This window comes from Myxine glutinosa, chromosome 12, assembly GCF_964187855.1.
Source record: "Myxine glutinosa chromosome 12, kmMyxGlut1.1, whole genome shotgun sequence".
Lineage (NCBI taxonomy): Eukaryota > Metazoa > Chordata > Myxini > Myxiniformes > Myxinidae > Myxine > Myxine glutinosa.
Genome location: NC_136272.1, coordinates 7895886 through 7915591, shown reverse-complemented (window position 1 = coordinate 7915591; position 19706 = coordinate 7895886). Strand labels below are relative to the sequence as shown.

Here is a 19706-nt window from a genome sequence, read left to right as displayed (position 1 = left end):
GCAACATGTGGATCAAAGAGATCCGAAACATTTGAAGAAAAGAGAGGGACTTCCTTTATGTCAAAGTCTCCCATGGGCGCCTGGTCGGCTTGCGGGTCTAGGACATCCGCGTCGGGTCCCTCAACCGCCAGACCCAGCGTCGCAATCAGATCCATAGTTGGGTCAGAAGGGGGCGTGCAGCTGTCAGCTTGTAATACATAAGAGGCGTTAGCCAGTACACGCAAGGGGTTTATAGCACAAGTATCACAGTCATCACAGACACCGTTACAGGCAGCAGCCAGTTCCCACATGGGATCAACACAAGTATCACAGTCATTACAAAATTCAATGCAATTTTCTGGAGCGCCGGTCACGTCTGCCTTGTTGAAGGACCCGTTCAGGTCGACGGCCTCTGTGGTCAGAACCATAGTCGTTGTCGGCGGCTTCTTCAATTTCCATCCTGTAAAATACTTTCTCATACAGAGGAGGACTAGAGATTTCATTAGTGCCCCCCAAATTACTACCCCGATTATCACAGCCAGTGCGGTCAATAACCACTTCACTATGGTGCCCGTCCATCCCTGGAACCAGTCAGTGAGCCAGCTAAATGTATAAGAATTTTCGCGCGCGATCCGATCGATCGTCAGGGCGTGGCTAGTTTCCCTTAGTCTCACTATTGCGGCTGACACTCCTTCAGATGGATCGGGTATGTAAGTGCAACATTTTCCCTCTATTATTCCGCATACCCCTCCTTTCTCTGCCAAGAGCATGTCCAAAGCCACCCGATTCTGCATCACCATTGTACGCATGTGAATCACCGTATCCAATAGTATGTCATGAGCCGTAGCGGTGTCGTTTGCCACCTTTTCTAGGGCCAAAGCCAATTTATCTATCCGGAAACTATCCATGACTGTGCCCGCTCCTGGGAAGAAGAAACCAAACACCTTTTCCCATAGGCTCCCGTGTAGTTTAGTGGTTCCATCTTCGTTCATGACTGACCTCTTATAACGCCTGTCCAAGGACTTTGGGTCTAGCTCATCCAGTATCTCAACGTCAGGAAGGACTGAACCCAGATAACATGTGCCCCCCCAATTATTTGGTAAATAGGGGTAAGCCTTGTCGCCGCATATAAACATTGTCCCATGGGGTGGGACCAGGTGGGTGGATAAGCACTGGGTTCCCCTTACCACCCCATTAATCCTACTAACCCCCCTAGAGAATGTTATAGCCGTTATGTTGTGGTTGTGTTTATCTTGCAGTACTATTCGTAGTGTAATCCCCGAGCTCCCTTGTCCCAGCTTCCCGGGGAGAGTGTAGGCGCATTCTGATTCTCCCATACGCAAGTGGCCGGAACCCTGGAGGCAGACCGTCCCTTTCTGTGGTTTGACCCAGACGGGGGCAGGCCTCTCGGCCACATGGGCAATCATTGACGGGCGATAATTAAATTGTCGATTGCAACTCTTGCCGTTGTCAACCCCTTCTCTTTCCAGCGTGGTGACTAAACATGGGGAATCGATAGGTTGTGAGCAGAGGTCATTGAGGGACAGAGGTAGCACTATCATGTGTATTCCTGTGGTGCCTGCTTGGGGAAAGTGCATGCACGACCAGCAGTGTGTCCTATTTTGAATTGTTGCCACCTCCCTGGCCACTTTCCAATATGTGTTTTCCCCCTTCTTTGGGGCCTTATTCTGGGGGTGTGGCGTGAGTATGTATTCGATGCATGGTGTGTATTTAGTTTCGCCCCTGGCCGCGCCAGGGGTCCAGACGCTGCACCGGACCTGCATGGTCATGTCTTTCCCTAGGCGTGTGCGTGTTTGTAGCTTAAAATCAGGGGTTCCCCATTGGTATCCTGGTTGGGCCAAGGTCTTAATTCTAGCTTGCCCGTCTTCCCGGAACTCTCGTTGCTTTTGTAGTACCATGCCAACGCGTCCAGGCCCTGCCGACAGTGCTAGCCAATTTATGTTCACCCAATTTGTGTGCAGGGCTTTCTGTTCGAAACATGGTAGTGATACTCTTTGTCCCCATGTTACGGTGAGGTGTCGGGTTTCGTTTTCGCATCTATTGGAATCGGAGTTTCCCCTAGCTGCTGTCGCTACCAATAGTATCGTACCTATGATTAGGCCCATCCTTACTGTGGTTGCTGTGGTGTAGTGTCTGGTGCTTGTATGGCCAACTTACAGTGCGTGGCGTGGATCCACGAGGTCTTGCCCTCGCAAAAGACGGCCGTTGGTGTAGTCAGCAACACCTGGACTGGTCCCGTCCACCTTGGTTCCAAGGCGTTCTTGCGGGTGAAGTGGTTTACGAGCACGTAATCGCCGGTCTGGAAGTCGTGGATGGCGTGGTTTGTTGGTTCAGGCAACGCCTCTCGTACCCGGGCGTGAATGCTGCGTGCCACATTGGACAATCCTCTGCAAAACTTTAAAAGCATGTCATCCATCACAGGCAAGTCAAATTTGGACATGTCCATCGGGGCCGAAACGGGCAAACTCATAGGTCGTCCCATTAATATCTCGTGGGGGGAAAGGCCCGTGGTGTGGCCCGGGGTGGAACGAATACTCATTAACGCCAGCGGGAGTGCTTCCGGCCACTTCAAACCTGTGTCTGCACAGATCTTGGCTACCTTAAGTTTCAGCGTCCCATTGGTGCGTTCCACAAGTCCCGCTGATTGTGGGTGATAAGCGCAATGGAAAGATTGTTTCACGCCCAGTGCCTTTAGGATGCCCTTAATCACCTCTCCCGTGAAATGGCCCCCTTTGTCTGACGAAATTTTCTGAGGGATGCCGAATCTGCACATGAAATCCCGCACGAGGCGCTTGGCTACTGTCGGGGCGTCTGACTTAACGCATGGATAGGCCTCGACCCATTTTGTGAACATGTCCACGATTACCAGGACATATCGGAACGACATACTTGGTTCCATGTTAATAAAATCGAACTGGACATGACAGAAGGGCCCGATTGGCCGAGGATGGCCCGCATTATGTGGGTGCCTAGGGGGTGCCCCCCTGTTGTGTTGTTGGCAAACCGCGCATGACCGGCACACCTCTGATGCGATTCGCGACAGTCCCGGTGCCGCCCAGGTATAGTTTATCTGTTCCATCACCCCCCTCTGGCACACATGGCCATTTTGATGTCCCATACGTGCCAGCCAAGGCAGTAGTTCCTTGGGTGCTATCGGTTTTCCGTGAAGGGTCCACATCGCATTTGGTCCGGGGCGTGTGGCCCCTCTTTTTACCCAGTCATTGTGTTCGGCTGCTGTTGCTGCGTTTTGAAGTTTTATAACGTCCTCATTAGTTGGTGAGGCGGTGATGATGGTGCACCCAATTTGCGGGGAGGGGTTAGTCCTGAGGTCGGTACGTTGGCAGTTTGCGTGTGTGCCCCTTTTGCTCGCGTTACCATCGGCATGTTCCGTCCTATTTGTTGGTTGGCCGCTTTTCCTGCCGCTACGTCCGCTCTGGTGTTGCCTCGGGCGACGTCAGAGTCTGTCCTTTGGTGGCCGCGACATTTGATCACCGCGATAGCGCGGGGGAGCAAGATGCTTCGGAGTAGCCCTTCAACCAGTTCGCCGTTTTTTATGACCGAACCCGCAGATGTGAGAAAGCCTCGCATCTTCCAAATTGCCCCTTTGTCGTGAACTACCCCGTGCGCGTATGCTGAATCTGTATAAATGTTGACGGCAAGGTCCGCCGCCAAGCTGCATGCTCTAGTCAAGGCGCACAGCTCCGCCTGCTGGGCGGAAAATGTGGGCGGAAGGCGCCCACTTTCTACCGTCTCGCTATCTGAACACACCGCGTATCCAGATAGCAAAGAGCCGTCCCATCCGCGTTTAGCCGACCCGTCGACGTAGTACACACGATCGGGGTTATCGAGGGGAACGTCCTTCAAGTCCGGACGTACCGTAGAGACTTGCTGTACTACATCAACACATACATGGGGTTCGCCCTCCTCTGGGGTGGGCATCAGTGAGGCCGGGTTGAGTGTAGTGCAACGTTTAATGGTGACGTTGGCGGCCGTAATCAGTGCTGTTTCGTATTGCATTAATCTAGTGGTCGATAAGTGTTGTGTTGTCCGCTGTAGTAACAGTGAAGTGACGCAGTGTGGTACCTGTAGCGTTACCGGGTGCCCCATCACAATGTCCGCTGTCCTTTCCACTGCGTACCTAGCCGCTGCCACGGCTTGCAGGCACACCGGAAACCCTTGCTCGACCGGTTCCAGCTTTTTACTAAAGTAGGCTACCGGTCGTTCCTTATCTCCATGAGTCTGTGTCAAAACGGACTGAGCAAAACCCCTTATTGCATGAGTGTAAAGGGTGAATGGTTTCGCATAATCGGGGAGTCCTAAAGTCGGTGCCGTTACCAATGCCTTTTTCAGCCCCTCGAAACAGCGCATCAATTCGTCCGTCCAAACCAAGTAGTTTGGTTCTCCTATTCTGGTGGCTTCGTACAGCGGTTTAGCAAGTAGTGCGTAGTCAATTATCCAAGAGCGGCAGTAACCCGTCATACCTAGGAAGCGCAACATCTGTCGTTGCGTACTTGGCCGTGGCGATTCCATGATAGCGGTCACTCGTCCAGCATGCAGTTCTCGCTTCCCGTGTGAAATGGCATGACCCAAATAGGTTACTACCTTCCGTACAAATTGGAGCTTTCTCCGTCCCACCTTGTGGCCCTTGGCCGCCAAGGCTCTTAGCAGGGCCATGGAGTCCCCTTCGCAGGCTTCCTTGGAAGGGGAACAAATCAACAAGTCGTCAATGTATTGTAACAACACCGATCCCCCTTTTAGTTCCACGTCTGCCAAATCGCGGTGCAGCGCTCGGGAGAACAGGGTGGGGCTGTCGGAGAACCCTTGGGGTAACACCGTCCAGGTGAACTGGCGCCCCCTAAAGGTGAAGGCGAACAAGTATTGTGACTCAGGTGCGATAGGTACGGAGAAAAAGGCAGAGCATAGGTCAATGACGGTAAAATGTGTTGCGTCCGGTGGGATAGATGTCATAAGGCCTTCCGCATTTGGTACCACTGGGTGTATGCCTTGTATGACTTTGTTCACTTCCCTCAAATCCTGCACGAACCTCCATTTATCCTGCATTGGTTTCTTCACGGGCAAAATCGGTGTGTTGCATTGGCTGTTAGTTTCCACAATTATTTTCTGTTTCACCAAAGATTGAATCACTGGCTCTATGCCCGCATCGGCCTCGTGCCGCAATTTATATTGTCTCACGTTTGGGAGGGGCATTCCTGGTTGGATCGGTATTACCAGAGGTTTGGCGTCGCGAATTCGCCCCACGTCGTTGTCGTGTTGGGACCACAAATCGGCCGGGACCTCCTCTAAAAGGCCATCGGACTCGCCCGGGCCCTGAGGCACCGTTCGTACAACGTGGGTGCCCTTTGGGGGCAGGTCTGTCTCTTCAAATTTTCCTTCTATACTCTGCTCATCATGGGTGATTACATACCCCTCGTTTTTGTCGAGCACTGTCACTGTCCAGTGGTCCACTTCATAAATGGCGCTGCACGGAATTTCTCGCAAGCGCCCCATCATCCATCCTACACTTTCCGCCGGCCACCCTTTGGCGGTGGTGAGGGTAACATGGGCGTCCACCCCTGCGGGATACTGAGACAACGCCCGCTGCTCCGCAGTTAGGGTTACCTTGACGCCTATTCCCTCCCGTCCAACCCATATATTTGACAACGATAGGTCCGAATTCTTACCTATTGACCCCTTTATCCTTTCTCGGTACTCGTCATCATCGCCCCTAGCATCGTAGTAAGCCGTGCAATGGGGAGGGTTGTCCTTTATGTCTGTTGTAATTTGATGTACGCGCAGCCAATCTCGCAACCCGTCGTTCCGGGAGCACACTGTGTCTAGGACATGTATCCAAGTGGCCAAAGCCCTCTTTTCCAGGCTCCACCAGTAGGCGGTGGGGCCGGGCCGAGACAATGCCGTCATTAACAGATCGCGTTTGGATTCCGCGACGTCTACAAAAACTCCCTGCTCCGTACATGAAATTTGGCAGCCTAAACGGCAAAGTAGATCCCGTCCCAACAAGTTAGTCGGGGCGGTGGTAGTCATCAAAAAAGCGTGTCTAGCCTCTAGTGGGCCGCACACCACTCTTACCTCTTCTGAAATAGGGAGCGCTTGGGGCAAGCCTGAAACTCCCACTATCTGGACATCCCTATCTGTGGGGCGCAAGGATGGTAGCTGCCCCTCGTTAATAGTACTGCGAGTAGCGCCCGTATCGACGAGAAAGTCTACCTGTTGCCCATCTACGTCTAGTGTCAAGGTCGGCTCCTCGGTTGGTGTCATAGTCAAGAGGGGACATTCTACGGGCGGCCCGCCGGCTTCCTGTCAATAGGCTACTTGATTTCTCTGTGGCGGGTACCCCTGGCGGGGCCCCCGGCAATCGCGTTTCCAATGTCCCGTCCGTCCGCAACGGAAGCACGCCCCCTGTGGAGCGGTGGATGCGGGGTACCTGTTGCTATTGCGCTGACCCTGTTGCGTCGGACGCCTCGCAGGCTGTTGGTTCCGTTGGTCCCATTGTGGCGGCCCATTCCCGTTCGCTCCGCTTGGGGCCCAATAACTTGGGGGAGGCCCATCGATTTGGGAAGGGGGTCCCTGTGGATACCCGTTCTGGGGAGGGGGCATTTGTACTGCCCAGGTCTGTGGAGGGGGTGCTTGCATGGCCCAGCTCTGCGGCTGTGGAGGGGGCCCCTGCATGTTCCAGTTTTGGGGAGGGGGTCCTTGTGTGTTCCAATTCTGGGGAGGGGGTCCTTGTGTCCGCATGTCGACTCGTCCCCTGTCGTTATCGTCGACGTCGTCGTCGTTTTCGTTATCGCGGCCCCACTCTTCGTTGGGCTCTATCCTAGTGTTCCGATTCTGGGCCCGTCCTTGGCCTCGATTCCCCTTCTCTTTTTGGTTGAGTTGGGCCCGTTTTTCCTGGACCAGCATTTGCAACATGTCGTCCTTAACATCGACCTTCTTATCGTCTCCGTCGCCACATTGTTCGGCCGCTTCAACTAGTTGGTCGGTTGGGGTGTTTCTCCATCCTATCATAGCCGTTTGAATGCGCTTCCTAACTGCCGGTCTCATCCCTTCTACCAAAAAGTTGTTCACTACAGCGTGAGGGAGATCTTGTGCCCGCACCTGGCCCAGTCCTCCCCACTTTAACACTGCTCTTTCTACCCTCTCTCTCCAATCGATGGCTGCTTCGCCATGCTTCTGTTTTAGGCCGTATATTTTATTCCAATCTGGCCCTGCGGCTGGCATCAGTGCGGTGTATACCCCGGCCAACAATAGGTCGACCAGGGCCTCCCAATCGGCGAGGGTCTGGGCCGCGGTTGCGGCCGGGGGCGGTGCTACATTTGGCCAGCGTGCGTGTACTTTGGCCTGGTCCCACACCCGCGCGGGCAATACAGCCTTCCCCATGTGGCAGACGTCCCGCCAATCTGCACCTGTATTTTGTATCCACATACGCATAAATTCCGGTATCTGACCGGGATGTTCAGCCAGCAGGGTTCTCACCCGCTCCTGCATAGACGCCAAATCTGATTCTCTCCAGGGTATCCTGATGTTAATGGGTGCCCCCCTGTTCAGTCCTATTGTTTTTAAAGGACACATCCCAATTGCAGGTTGTGGGTTCTCTGATTCCGTGCACCCTTCCAATGGGGGGTACAGTTCTCCTGGCCCCTCTGGGGCCGTGAACCCGCTGTCCGCCCCATTAATTTCTTGTCCTCTAAAAGGATTGCCCGGGCTAAGGTGAACCTGAGGGGCGGCTGGTCTAGTTTTATGGGGGTCTAACCCCTGGGGGAACAGGGGCGGGGGTGGGAGAGGTGGCGCCTGTAGCCCGGGGACAGGGCTCAGGGCTTGGGGGGGTGGGGGCATGGCAGCTGCCTCCCCTACCGCGGGGTCTTGGTCCGGATTTTGGACGAGCGGCATTAGCCGCTGATTTGCTTGCTTAACTACCTCCCTAATTGTTTTGTCCTGAACCTTGTCTGCTTGCTTCTTTTGGTCCTGAAGCTTCAGTACTTCCCCTGCCAGGCTAGCCTGTCTTGTGGCTGCCAATCGCTTCATTCCTTCCTTTTCCCACCACCCAAACACCTTCCAATAATCGGGTGGGAAGTGTTTCTTTTCCTTTTCTAGCTTATCCAAAGCTCCGTACAACACTTCCAATTTGTCAAGTGCAAACGATCCCTCCTCTGGCCAGGGATGACTTAAATCTTTAGTTAGCACAGCCCAGTCCTTTATTGGTCTTACCGCGGCAAAATGATGCCTCTTAAACATGAAAGATGCCGGGGTTCCCTTGAGGGGTTCCCCTTCTTTCGTTAGCTTGTTTCCCATCTTGTTGCTCTGGGCTGATCCTTCCTGGAAAGTTCTCGGCCTACTCAACCTTTACGGCTGTCCGACCTCACTTTCCCCCTCGTCCTTGTTAATTATTACGTTACCCTTAAATAATATCCAGCGCAAATATTGTAACGTTACTCTTAAATAATATCCAGCGCTAAATCTATCCTTAGCTTTACTCTTAATGTTTATCCAGCGCAAATATTGTAACGTTACTCTTAAATGATATCCAGGTGATTTCAACAAAGACACGTCATTCTGTGGCCTGAAATGAGCCTCTACTTACAATTTCTGTTCGGAGAGCAGGCAGAGCAGAAGGCAGAAAGGAACGGGCTGAACCCGCTCCAGGAAGGAAGGTACGACGTGCCGGCGTCCCGGCGTTCGGACAGCCTTCCTTCTGTCGCTCGGGGTCCGCTCTCTCTGTCCTCTGTCTGCTGCAATCCGAGTCACGGCACCAAATGTCAGAAACCACCTTTTCTGATCGAGGTAGAGTTCCACCAACAGGCTTGAGAATGACGAGACCTTTATTAAAATAACACTTTATACGGATCCGGAGGAGACCGACGTCTACAGCAAGCTACAGCAAGAACATGCCAAGTCAAGCCTTCCTGAAAACACATTGATTCTCATTCATTTATATATGAATACGAATATCAGAAAATCTCCGAGAGAACAAAGCGACTGGCGAGAGTCCCTCCCCGTCATTCCTAGCCCCCACCGTTATCCGCTCTGTCATTCGGGGGAGTGCAGCACGCACCTTATCATTCGGACCAGATGTGATTTCAAAACTCCGACGAGGCAGAAAATATAACTCATTAAAGGGAGGGTGCATTCTTGGCTTTGACAAACCCATAAAGTATATGGGTTTGTTCAAAATGAGTAATTCAGAGCATGTTTATACAGAGTCAAGCGTCGCTGTGATTAATACAAAATATAAATGGTTCACGATAGGTTTTATGTCTGCAACCTAAACATTCTGCTAGTGTTACGCAAAATCACGCGCATGTGAGCGTTCTCCTGCCCGCGGCTCGAGGCGCCGTCTGAGAATCATGATAGGGATTTTACGACCGGCCTTATCTAGCCTCGAAAGTGCACACGTATACAATTTGTCCAACACGACTGAAGCGAGCCTTTCCTCATTTTAAATGAAAGCGAAGCAAAAACCTCATTGTAACTCAGGCGTCACTGTCATTAAACAAAACAGTTAATGTTTTTGGCAATTTATCAAAGGATTTATGTCTACGATTCAAGCAGCCTACCTAAGGTTCGAATACATTTTATTAACTCATGAAATAACATTATAGAACAGCATTTTATAACATAGCTTACGTGGTAATACGTCAGTCAACCGGCATTTATAATTGAACATTAAGCAGTAACAAATCTGAGACCTGACACAACACACACATGAACAAAAGGTGGAATTGTGAGTAAATTATATTGATAATTGTGAGTAAATTACAAAGCCACAGAATCAAGAGATAAATTTGATATTTTCTCAGAATTCTGTCCAGTTCAATGGGGGGGGGGGGCATTCGGGGGTGTCTGGCAGGCACACCCCACCACTGAAAATGTCTGGCAGTGGTCATTCATGATACCTTGGACTATACCGAACTATTTCCTGTAGGTTTCACCGGGTTAACTCACAGAGATGATCGAGCTCAATTTTGGGGGTGGGGGCATTTGGGGGCAATTGGACATGCACATGGACCATTGTTATATACATGAAAATTGGTTAACTTTCCAGCTAGGCTGACCCCCTTGGGCTCTCGGTCTATAAGGATAAACCCCAGTGTGTAATTGCCCTGTGATTTCCCCCTTCATTGTTATTGCATCAAAAGGGGCCACCATAACAACAACCCTAATCGCTGACAGCATTACCAGACATGCGGATCGGCAAAGGAGCCCCGCCCAGCTGAACACTCCTGAAAGACGACTAGACGCTGCCCCTTCCACCCCCCCCCCCCCCCCGACGACTCGTAACAGGGAGGCCACGCCCCGGCCTTCGTGATTGAGTAGCGCTCGATGATTGCACAGTGTGACATCAGTCCAGTGTGCAATATTCGAGAACTGGAGAAAAAAAGACACCTTTCGCCATTTTGGCTGTCTTGGTGCTGGTGTTTGTTGGAGGCGGTCGCTTGGTTGTTTTGCGTGGGAGGACGATGGGCTCTTGTCTGTGTGCGCTGGAGTGATCATCGGAGCCATGTTAACACGGAAGGATTGTGCGTGCTTGCCTCACGCCGGTGGCTGGCTACAGGCACGATTCCGCGCGATCTTGTGCGTTTCCCGCGCAGTGGTTTGAGACGAAGACCAGCAAGCCTTTCCAGCCATTTGGGGACACAAAGCTAAATGCTGGCATTATACAAAAGGCCATTATTTATTTTATTTTGCTTTTGTTTCCCCTTGTTTGTATATGAGTCTGATGGAGACGTCTCAATTTAGGAGGTAGTTTTTTACCTCAACACTTTTATTGCCTTTGCATTCATTTTCATTAAATCATCGTTGGTCGAATTTTACTTTACTTGTCTTGTTTTGTTTCTGTGTTTGTGGGTCGAGTCATTAAACCTGTCGGCTGTCCGATCAGGTAAGACTTGGAACCTTCCCGCACGCACCAGAAATTATCCCGCCAGGTTCGAAATATGCCTTGGAGTTGGAGCTCGTTTCGGTTATTCGTCTGAGGCTGGTCTTCATCGGCCACGGACAGGACAATATTTTCCCACATTCCACTTTACACATTTTAAAATCCGAGGGTACCTAAAACTGAGATCAACATTTTCTATGATAAGTGTCGAAGTTTTAGAGTTATTTTGGGGGAAGTTTGCACCATATTCATGGATTATGAAGTTTATGTGCACTGGTAATCTCTCAGGTATTGAGGACGTTCCAAATGAGATATGCGTTCGTCAGATTGTAGCACAGCTGAATCGTCGTGATGTTGACATTGATCCTCATCGTGAAGACGTTGCAGAAATAAGAGGCAGTTGTCATCCTTTTCTGCTTATTGGAGGTTGGTTCTTTCCAGACTTCGTGCAGTCTACTCGGTGCCATCTCCGAGTAGGTATCTATGATGACCCAGTTGCTGCGATCTGTTGGGTACGTGATAGTGACATCACTAGTTTATGTGCGCGGTCGGTGGGTTTCACTCTGACCCACTGGTCCACTGCAAATTAAGGTAACTTCGCTCTCGACCGCTTGTCTGTTTATTCCTTCATTTTCTGTCGCTTTGGGATAGACTTTTCTGTCCCTTCTAGTTACGCCCTATCATTAGCTCCGTGGGCATCTTTCCGGTCAACGACTGAGCCGAAGAGTGATACGAGCGCAACAGAGTATGGATAGCCTGATTGAATGTCTGTCTATCAGCCAGACTTGCTTTGATGCTCTCTTCGACGACTCTGTTGAACTTCACCTCACCGTTGCTCTGCAGATTACACGGTGTAGTTCAGCCATGTTCGATGCCATTGCCCTTGAGGTATTGGGAGAATTCCTCAGATGTAAATTGAGGTCCGTTGTCTGTCGTAATGGAATCAGGAAGTCCCCATCCCATAAACATCTTGTCCAGAATGCTGATAATGGACAAAGTTGTTGTCAAGCTCTTGTGGCCTCGCTCTCAGGCCATTTGCTGTGAAGCTCATGGATTACGACTAAGTACTTCTGGTTGTGAGGTGCAACTCGTACCCCAACAAAGATGTCCAACTGCAGCTGTTGCCACGGTTTCTCTAGACATAAAGTAGCCTGAAGAGGAGTAGTACATGGATCTGCTTTCTCGCTGAGGACGCATTCTTCGCAATTCTTCACCAACTGTTCGATTCGTGTGTCAATACCCACCTTTCTGTTTCCCGGGATCTCCTTCGTGAGCGAGATGCATCATGCACTGCTGCAGTTATTTTGGGATCATCGGGTGCTGCGGGTGGGACAACCTTCATCAAATGCGGAGAGCTCATGTTGAATCCTGTCGTAGGGTTGAAGCACCTTTGTGATTTGTTGACGCCAGTCCATTTGGAGAAAACTGCACGCTCTTTGGACCTTAGCCCAGACATTGATGTTTTTGATGTCGTGAACAAACTTTCGTACATGGTTGAAGGTTGTGATCAAGTTTCATTGAAATCGTGTGTGTAGTTTCAGAGAAGAGAGCAAATACCAATTTGGGTGGGTCAAAAATCCCCCGGGGACCCCCACAATGAGCGCAGATTTTGATGTAGTCAATTCACCTTTGTTAGGTATCAGACACGAAGCTTGTGGCCAGGTTTCATTCACATTGTGTGTGTAGTTTTGCAGAAGAGACAAATACCTATTTGGGGGTGGGGGGAGAGAGAAAAAATACCCCCCCCCCCCCTTAAGACTCCCTTAATGAGCGCAGATTATGATGTGGTCATACACCTTCGTCTGGCATCACATATGAATCGTATGACCAAGTTTCATCGAAATCGTGTGTTTGGTACAAGTGATAATCATTGAAGTGTTTACAGACTCATTCACTCACTCACTGACTGGGTGACTTACCTGCGGACCAGACTGAAGTCCGGGTGAGCTAATAATACACTTGCTTGTCCGTCCGTCTGTGTGTGACATTGCGTAACACCCATTGCTTGTTAATTATATTTTAAATCATAATTAATGGCTCGCCTGACTCCACCCACAATTTCAACCTGAAAAATATCACATGGCCACCATGTTTGTGCTATGCTTAGTGAAAGGCATCTTCAGAGGTGTCATATTCACAATCGCCATGCTCTCTGTAAGTTTTCCGTTTTTTACAAAATGAGCAAAGTCACCATTAAAAGGATCATCAAATATCCAAAGATTGGGGCTGATATGTGTCCCAAGCCAGATGACGATCACGGTCCGTATCAGCCTCAGCGAACCAGGCAGGGCTCTGTCGTCCATACACCGCCCAAATAACTGGCATTCCCTCAAGCAGGGCTTTTACCGTGGACCTTATGTGGGTCAATACTATTATTTCCGACGATTTTGTCTTAAAAAAACTCGAACAAGGACCATAAAACCCAACTCCACGGGGTTTCCGCATATCTCGCGGGATTATCAGTTGGACAGGTGACTGTGGTGGTCCATGACATGTAAGAGCTGTTTTTTGAACATGATTTATGTGAAATCCATGATAGCATGATAGACGAAGTGAAAAGCGTTAAATATTCTGCTGTTTCGAGGAGATTATGAAGAAATGTGTTATAATCGAATTGTGGAATGCCCTTTTGCTTTTATGAGCGTGAAGAGGGGAGGACTGAGTTGTGGCCGTCAAGGAGGAGGAGGTACAGGTACATCCCCGACATCGAAAGCGCATTCACTCGTCCACTCGTCTGGACCAAATGACTTTTGTACATTTTACACCTTTTCCTGTTCATGTTTTATATTCTGTGGCGTGTTGTGTCGGGGACATTCCAGCGTCAGTTGTGAAAAGAAAAGATTTGTTCAAATTGAGAATGTATTTATGTTATTTGGTATAACACACTTGCACCAACTTGCGGATATTATTTTACCAGGAAAACAAACAAGAACATGTCTCCTGGTTCTCAAGCCATGTGCGCGAACCCGTCACGTAGTCAGGGGCGCCGCCAGGGATGTTGGGCCCCATGAAATGATATCACAATGGGCCCCGATGAAGCACGCGCGCACATTTTCTCCCCGACATTTTTGCCAGGAGGTTGAAACAATGCTCATATTTCTGCATACAGTATGGAGTGTGGTTTTTGTGAACTTCACACCCTCTTCACCACGTCACGTTTCTTGTCTTCATTGCCAACTGTGTGTGAAGGTACTTAGAAGGGTAGCAGTCCGGTCTTGTTTGCTCTCTCAATGTAGAAAATAAATAAAAAACTGATGCAGCCCGACCCACTGCATTTTTATTCTTACATTGTTTCATTTTGTGACTTTTTAAACTTCAGCTTCACAAAATCTTTCTCATTTTTACAGTAATGCTGTGTCTGAAATGTCAATACAACCTGTTGAGAAACAGCAGCGATCTGGTGAGTTTTGAAAATAAATATTTTCTTATAATAAATTTGTTATCTCGGTTGAAAGTATTTTGCATGCATTTGGATGTTTAAGCACCTTTAGGAGGAGAGACATGGAAATGGTTGCTGTTACCTCCGCCACCGAAGGTAGATGGAGTCGGTAGAAGACAGAAAGACCACCAACCTGCCTGTGGTGAGAGAGAGAAAGGCCCTCAGAATCAGCTTCATCATATCATCATACCTCAGAATCAGCCTGAGGAGATAGTCAGGGGTTAGATGCTGTGGGTTAAATGTTGAATGCAGTGTTGAACAGGTGGGTCTTGAGTGATGTTTTGAATGTGGTGAGTGAGGAGGAGTCTCTGATGGTGTGAGGTAGCGAGTTCCAGAGGGTGGGAGCAGCGATTGAGAAGGCCCTGTCCCCCCAGGATCTAAATTTGGTCCGGATGGGGGGGGTCAGGAGGTTGGTACCAGCAGAGCGGAGGTTGCGGGTGGGAGTGTGTCTGGAGAGGAGGTCAGCCAGGTAGGATGGGGCCAGGTTATGGAGGGCTTTGTAGGTCAAGAGGAGGATTTTGTACTGGATTCTCTGGGAGATGGGGAGCCAGTGAAGCTTGTAAAGGACGGGGGTGATGTGGTCACGGGTCCGGGAATGGGTGAGTAGACGGGCAGCGGAGTTCTGAATGTATTGGAGTTTATTGGTGATTGTTTAGGGTGAACCATAAAGGAGGCTATTGCAGTCGTCCAGACGGGAAGTGATGAAGGCGTGGATGAGGGTTTCTGCAGCCACGGAGGAGAGGGATGGACGGAGACGGGCGATGTTTTTCAGGTGAAAGAAGGCTGTCTTTGTGATCTGTTTAGTGTATTTGTCGAAGGAGAGGGTTTGGTCAAAGATGATGCCAAGATTCCAGATGTGAGGGGAGGTGGATACTGGGAAACCGTCGATGTTGAGGGCAAAGTTATGGGTGGACTTGGTGAGCGTTTTTGGGCCAATGATGATTATTTCAGATTTATCACAGTTAAGTTTGAGGAAGTTGATTTGAAGCCAGGATTTTATTTCAGTGATGCAGTTTGTCAGGATAGAGTGGGTGGCGGTGGAGATGGACTTGGTGGAGATGAAAAGCTGGATGTCATCGGCGAAGCAGTGGAATTGGAGACCATGACGGCGGATTAAGTGACCGAGGGGGGACAGGTAAAGGATGAAGAGGAGGGGGCCAAGAACTGAACCTTGGGGGACACCTTGGGGGAGGGGAGCAGTGGGGGATTTGCAGTTATTGATGGAGATGAACTGACGTCTGTCAGAGAGGTATGATTTAATCCAAGAGAGGGCAGTGCCGGTAATGTTAAAGGTGGTTTCAAGTCGGGTGAGGAGGATGGTGTGATCGATGGTGTCAAAGGCGGCGCTGAGGTCGAGGAGGATGAGAATGTTGAGGTTGCCAGCGTCAGAGGAGAGGAGAAGGTCGTTGGTGATTTTGAGGAGAGCAGTTTCAGTACTGTGGTTGGAGCGGAATCCGGATTGGAATGTTTCATACAGGTTATTGGCAGAGAGGTGATGTTTGAGTTGAGTGGCTACAGCACGTTCCAAAACCTTTGACAGAAAGGGTAGGTTGGAGATGGGTCTGAAGTTATTTAGGGTGTCAGGGTTTAGTCCAGGTTTTTTCAGAATGGGGGTAACAGCAGCAATTTTGAGGGATGGTAGGACGATGCCTGTAGACAGGGAGGAGTTTATTGTTGCAATGATAAGTGGAGAGAGAGCAGGAAGGGAGGCCTTGACAAAGCTGGAGGGGATAGGGTCAAGAGTGCAGGTGGCAGTTTTCATTCCGATGAGTTCAGAGAGGTCAGTAGGGGAGACTGGGGAGAATTGAGACAGGGGATGGCAGGATAAGGGGGGGCAGGTGGTTTGAGGGGGAGCGGGTGCGGCGGTGGTCAAGCTGTTGTAGATGTTTTCAATTTTGCGTTGGAAGAATGAAAGGAAGGAGATGCAGTTGTCTATTGTGAATGACTGGGTGGTGGTGTTCAGGGGGCTGAGGAGTTTGTTTATTGTAGAGAAGAGTGCTTTTGGGTTTCCGGAGCCAGAGTGGATAATTTGAGAGTAGTAGGCGGAGCGGGCGCGGGAGAGGGCATCTTTATAGTGTTGTATGTGGTCCTTGTAGGCCTGGGAGTGAACTGTGAGACCTGTTTTATTGCGGAGTCTTTCAAGTTGGCGAGCACGAGTTTTCATCAGGCGGAGTTCAGGGGTAAACCAGGGAGCAGAATGGGTGAAAGAAACTGTTTTGGTTTTTATAGGCGCAAGTTGGTCAAGGCAGGAGGAGAGAGTGTGGTTGTAGTAGTCAGTGAGGTCAGAAGGGGTGTGGAGGTCAATGAAGGGAGAAGTGGACATTTTTTCAGAGAGGGTCGATGAGAATGAGGCAGGTGAAAGAGCGTTTAGCTAACGGAAGTTGATAGTGCGATAATGCCTTGGTGCTGGGGTGGGGATGTTGATGGTCAGAGTGATGGCTAGGTGGTCAGAGAGAGTGAGGTCGGAGCCAGAGAGATGGTGCAAAATTAGTCCAGTAGAGCAGACAAGGTCCAAAATGTGACCACGGTTATGGGTAGGAAAGTGGTGGAGAAAAGGGGGTAGATTACAAGGCAGAGTGAGGTAAAGACACAGAAGAGATGGGCACTTAAATACAGTCTTATCTATGCCCAGACAGACCACGGACAAACGGACAAGGTAGACTTACACAGGGATTGATGGCAGGGATGGACAGGTAGGTCGATGGCAGAAGGTGCACCTTGGCTCGGGGACAGGATAAAGCACGGTTCCAAGATGCAGGGAGGTCTCACAGCGCTCGGAGGTGGTCTTGCTTGCTCCAAGCTCGGCGCGCATCTCTGACGTCACCTCTCTCTCACTGCGCATGCTCAGCGGGGAGTGACACGCCATCAGAGGAGAAATCAGAGGAGAAAAGTACATCAGAGGAGATCCTGACCTGATCCTGACCTGACCTGACATCAGAGGAGAAAAGTAAATAAATTGCATTTGAAGTTGAGGTCTGTTCCTCTGATATCTGGCACATCTTTCAGTTCTTACAAATCCCAAGAGAATATCCACGGCGTTTGTGCAGAAAAATACAGAGAAGTCGCATGAACATTGAGCAGAGAACAAACACCAAGGTGCACATGCAGAGCAAGCAGCGGGCGTAGGGGCGCAGGAAGGTGTGCGGTGTTGTGCCCGACAGCGAGCAGATCAAGTCATGAGCAGTGGGGGGTGGGGGAAGGGGGTGGTTGGGGAAGTGGTTTGGACAAGTTTGGTTTGGGAAGTGGTTTGGTCTTTTGACTTTATAGGCCTCACCATCAGCCATGGTAGTACAGTGGTTACCTAGCCAAATTCACCTCAATTGGTAAAATCATGATAGAAACATGTAATTTGGTGGAAATGTTCTTTATTATATGTAGAACTACAAATGACTGGTACCCAGGAGAGCAACCAATGAGAACCGCATCAAATTGGCCACCATTTCCAAGATGGCCACCAAATGTATAACAAGTAGCGATTTTACAGTCTTTATGGAGTGATGCTTCCGGAAAACGATTCAAACACATTCTCCCCTCCAACACCTCAAGCAGGGATGCACCTCCACCTCGAGTCATCCTCCACCTTTCCTTTTCCTATCTCCATGAACCCTCTTTTCACTCGACTCACTTCCAGTTCCTCCCCTTTCTCTTCCTCTCTTGTTCTCCCTCACTCCTCTTCCTCTTCATTCGCTCCTTCTTATGTCCAACTGTGACCGTCTGTCAGTTTTCTTTTCCATGACCTTCGATTTTGCAAGCAAAATTTATCTTTATTGTTTTGTTTATCGTTCCTCCCCTTGTTCCTCTTCTCGTATTTTGTTAAAAATCAATGATCTCATTGCCCTTGTATGTTTGTGTCCGATGCGTGCAGGTTCGCTCTCTCGCCAACTTCAGTTACAGAAGACGTTCTCTTTGCCGAAAGCGTGGTGGGTCATGAAGCAGGTGAGCTGACACATCTTTCAGCCTCAGTGTGATGTTGACGTGTTTTGAAATATGACAGAAAGCATTAAACTCGAAATGGTAAAATCTGTCTCCATGTTTTAATATTCTACGTCCACCTTCCAGATGGCTTCTGCTTTTGCATACATGCACCAGAAGAACATTGTGCACAGGGACATAAAGGTAACCAACGGCACCACCATCGACCGTGATATGTTCTGTGTAACACTGCGATGATATATTTATTAGTCCCCTACCGGTGTACACCAGAGGGGACTTTGGGTTTGCACGCCGTCCCTCCGTATGTCAGTCCGTCACGCAAAGAACAGCTTTCCGGACTTTTTTTTCTAAACACTTAATGCTAATGATTTCAAACTTGGCACATGGTTTCCTCATGATAAGTTACAGATCAAGTTCGAACTTCACGACGTTTCGATCATTTTTGGCAAAGTGATGGCACTTTGAACTTTGGTAATTTCCCCAACAGTTTTCCGGACTATAATTTGGAGTGCAGTAAGTCAAAGCTGTTAATATTCCTTGTTTTAACTCCAATTTACATTCTGTTTCCACTTTTAGTGAGAAGTAGGGGTCTGTGCAACCATTCATGAACTTTATTTGGTGCAAATCGGATCATTTTTAGCCGAGTTACCTCAGACCGTGAGTTGGTAATTATATAATTCACACAATGCAATACGTGCACGCCGCTCCACGGAGCGAACTTGCGGGCTTATTTTAACTCCGATTTACATTCTTTTTCCCCTTTTAGTGAGAAGTAGGGGTCTATGCAACCATTCATGAACTTTATTTGGTGCAAATCGGATAATATTTAGCCAAGTTACCTCAGACCGTGAATTGGTAATTATATAATTCACACAGTGCAATACGTGCAGGCCGCTCAACGGAGCGACCTTGCGGGCTTATTTTAACTCTGATATACATTCTGTTTCCACTTTTAGTGAGAAGTAGGTGTCTATGCAACCATTCATGAACTTTATTTGGTGCAAATCGGATAATATTTAGCCGAGTTACCTCAGACCGTGAGTTGGTAATTATATAATGCACACTGCCGGTAGGGGACATGTATTGCAGCGCAATACTCAGAATGCTTGTTTTCTTTGGGCAGCACAGCAAGGAAGGAATGGAGTGGGAAGTGGAGAAGGGAGGAAATAACAAAATGTATATCTTTGTATAATTACTGCACATCGGATTTTTATGTGAAAAAATAAAAAATATTTTTTCACATAAAACCGCTTTTTTGCGCGCAAAAATTTTTTTTGCTATTTTCGGAGAAAAACAAATATTTCGCCCTTTTTCGGGAAAAATAAAATAAAATGCCCTTTTTGGTCGAAAATGTCTGGCAATGCTAAAAAAGATTAGGGAATTTTTCGAAATTTTTAACTGCGATCGAAATGTTTAACTGCGATCGAAATTTTTAACTGCGAT

At 49.2% G+C, this 19706-nt stretch overlaps 1 protein-coding gene across 2 annotated transcripts in view; it reads right to left on the bottom strand.

The window, feature by feature from the left end:
- The window catches only part of LOC137438259 (ankyrin repeat and MYND domain-containing protein 2), an 821307-nt gene that overhangs the window by 334090 nt on the left and 467511 nt on the right, over nt 1-19706 (bottom strand). The gene's annotated exons all lie outside the window — the stretch shown is intronic.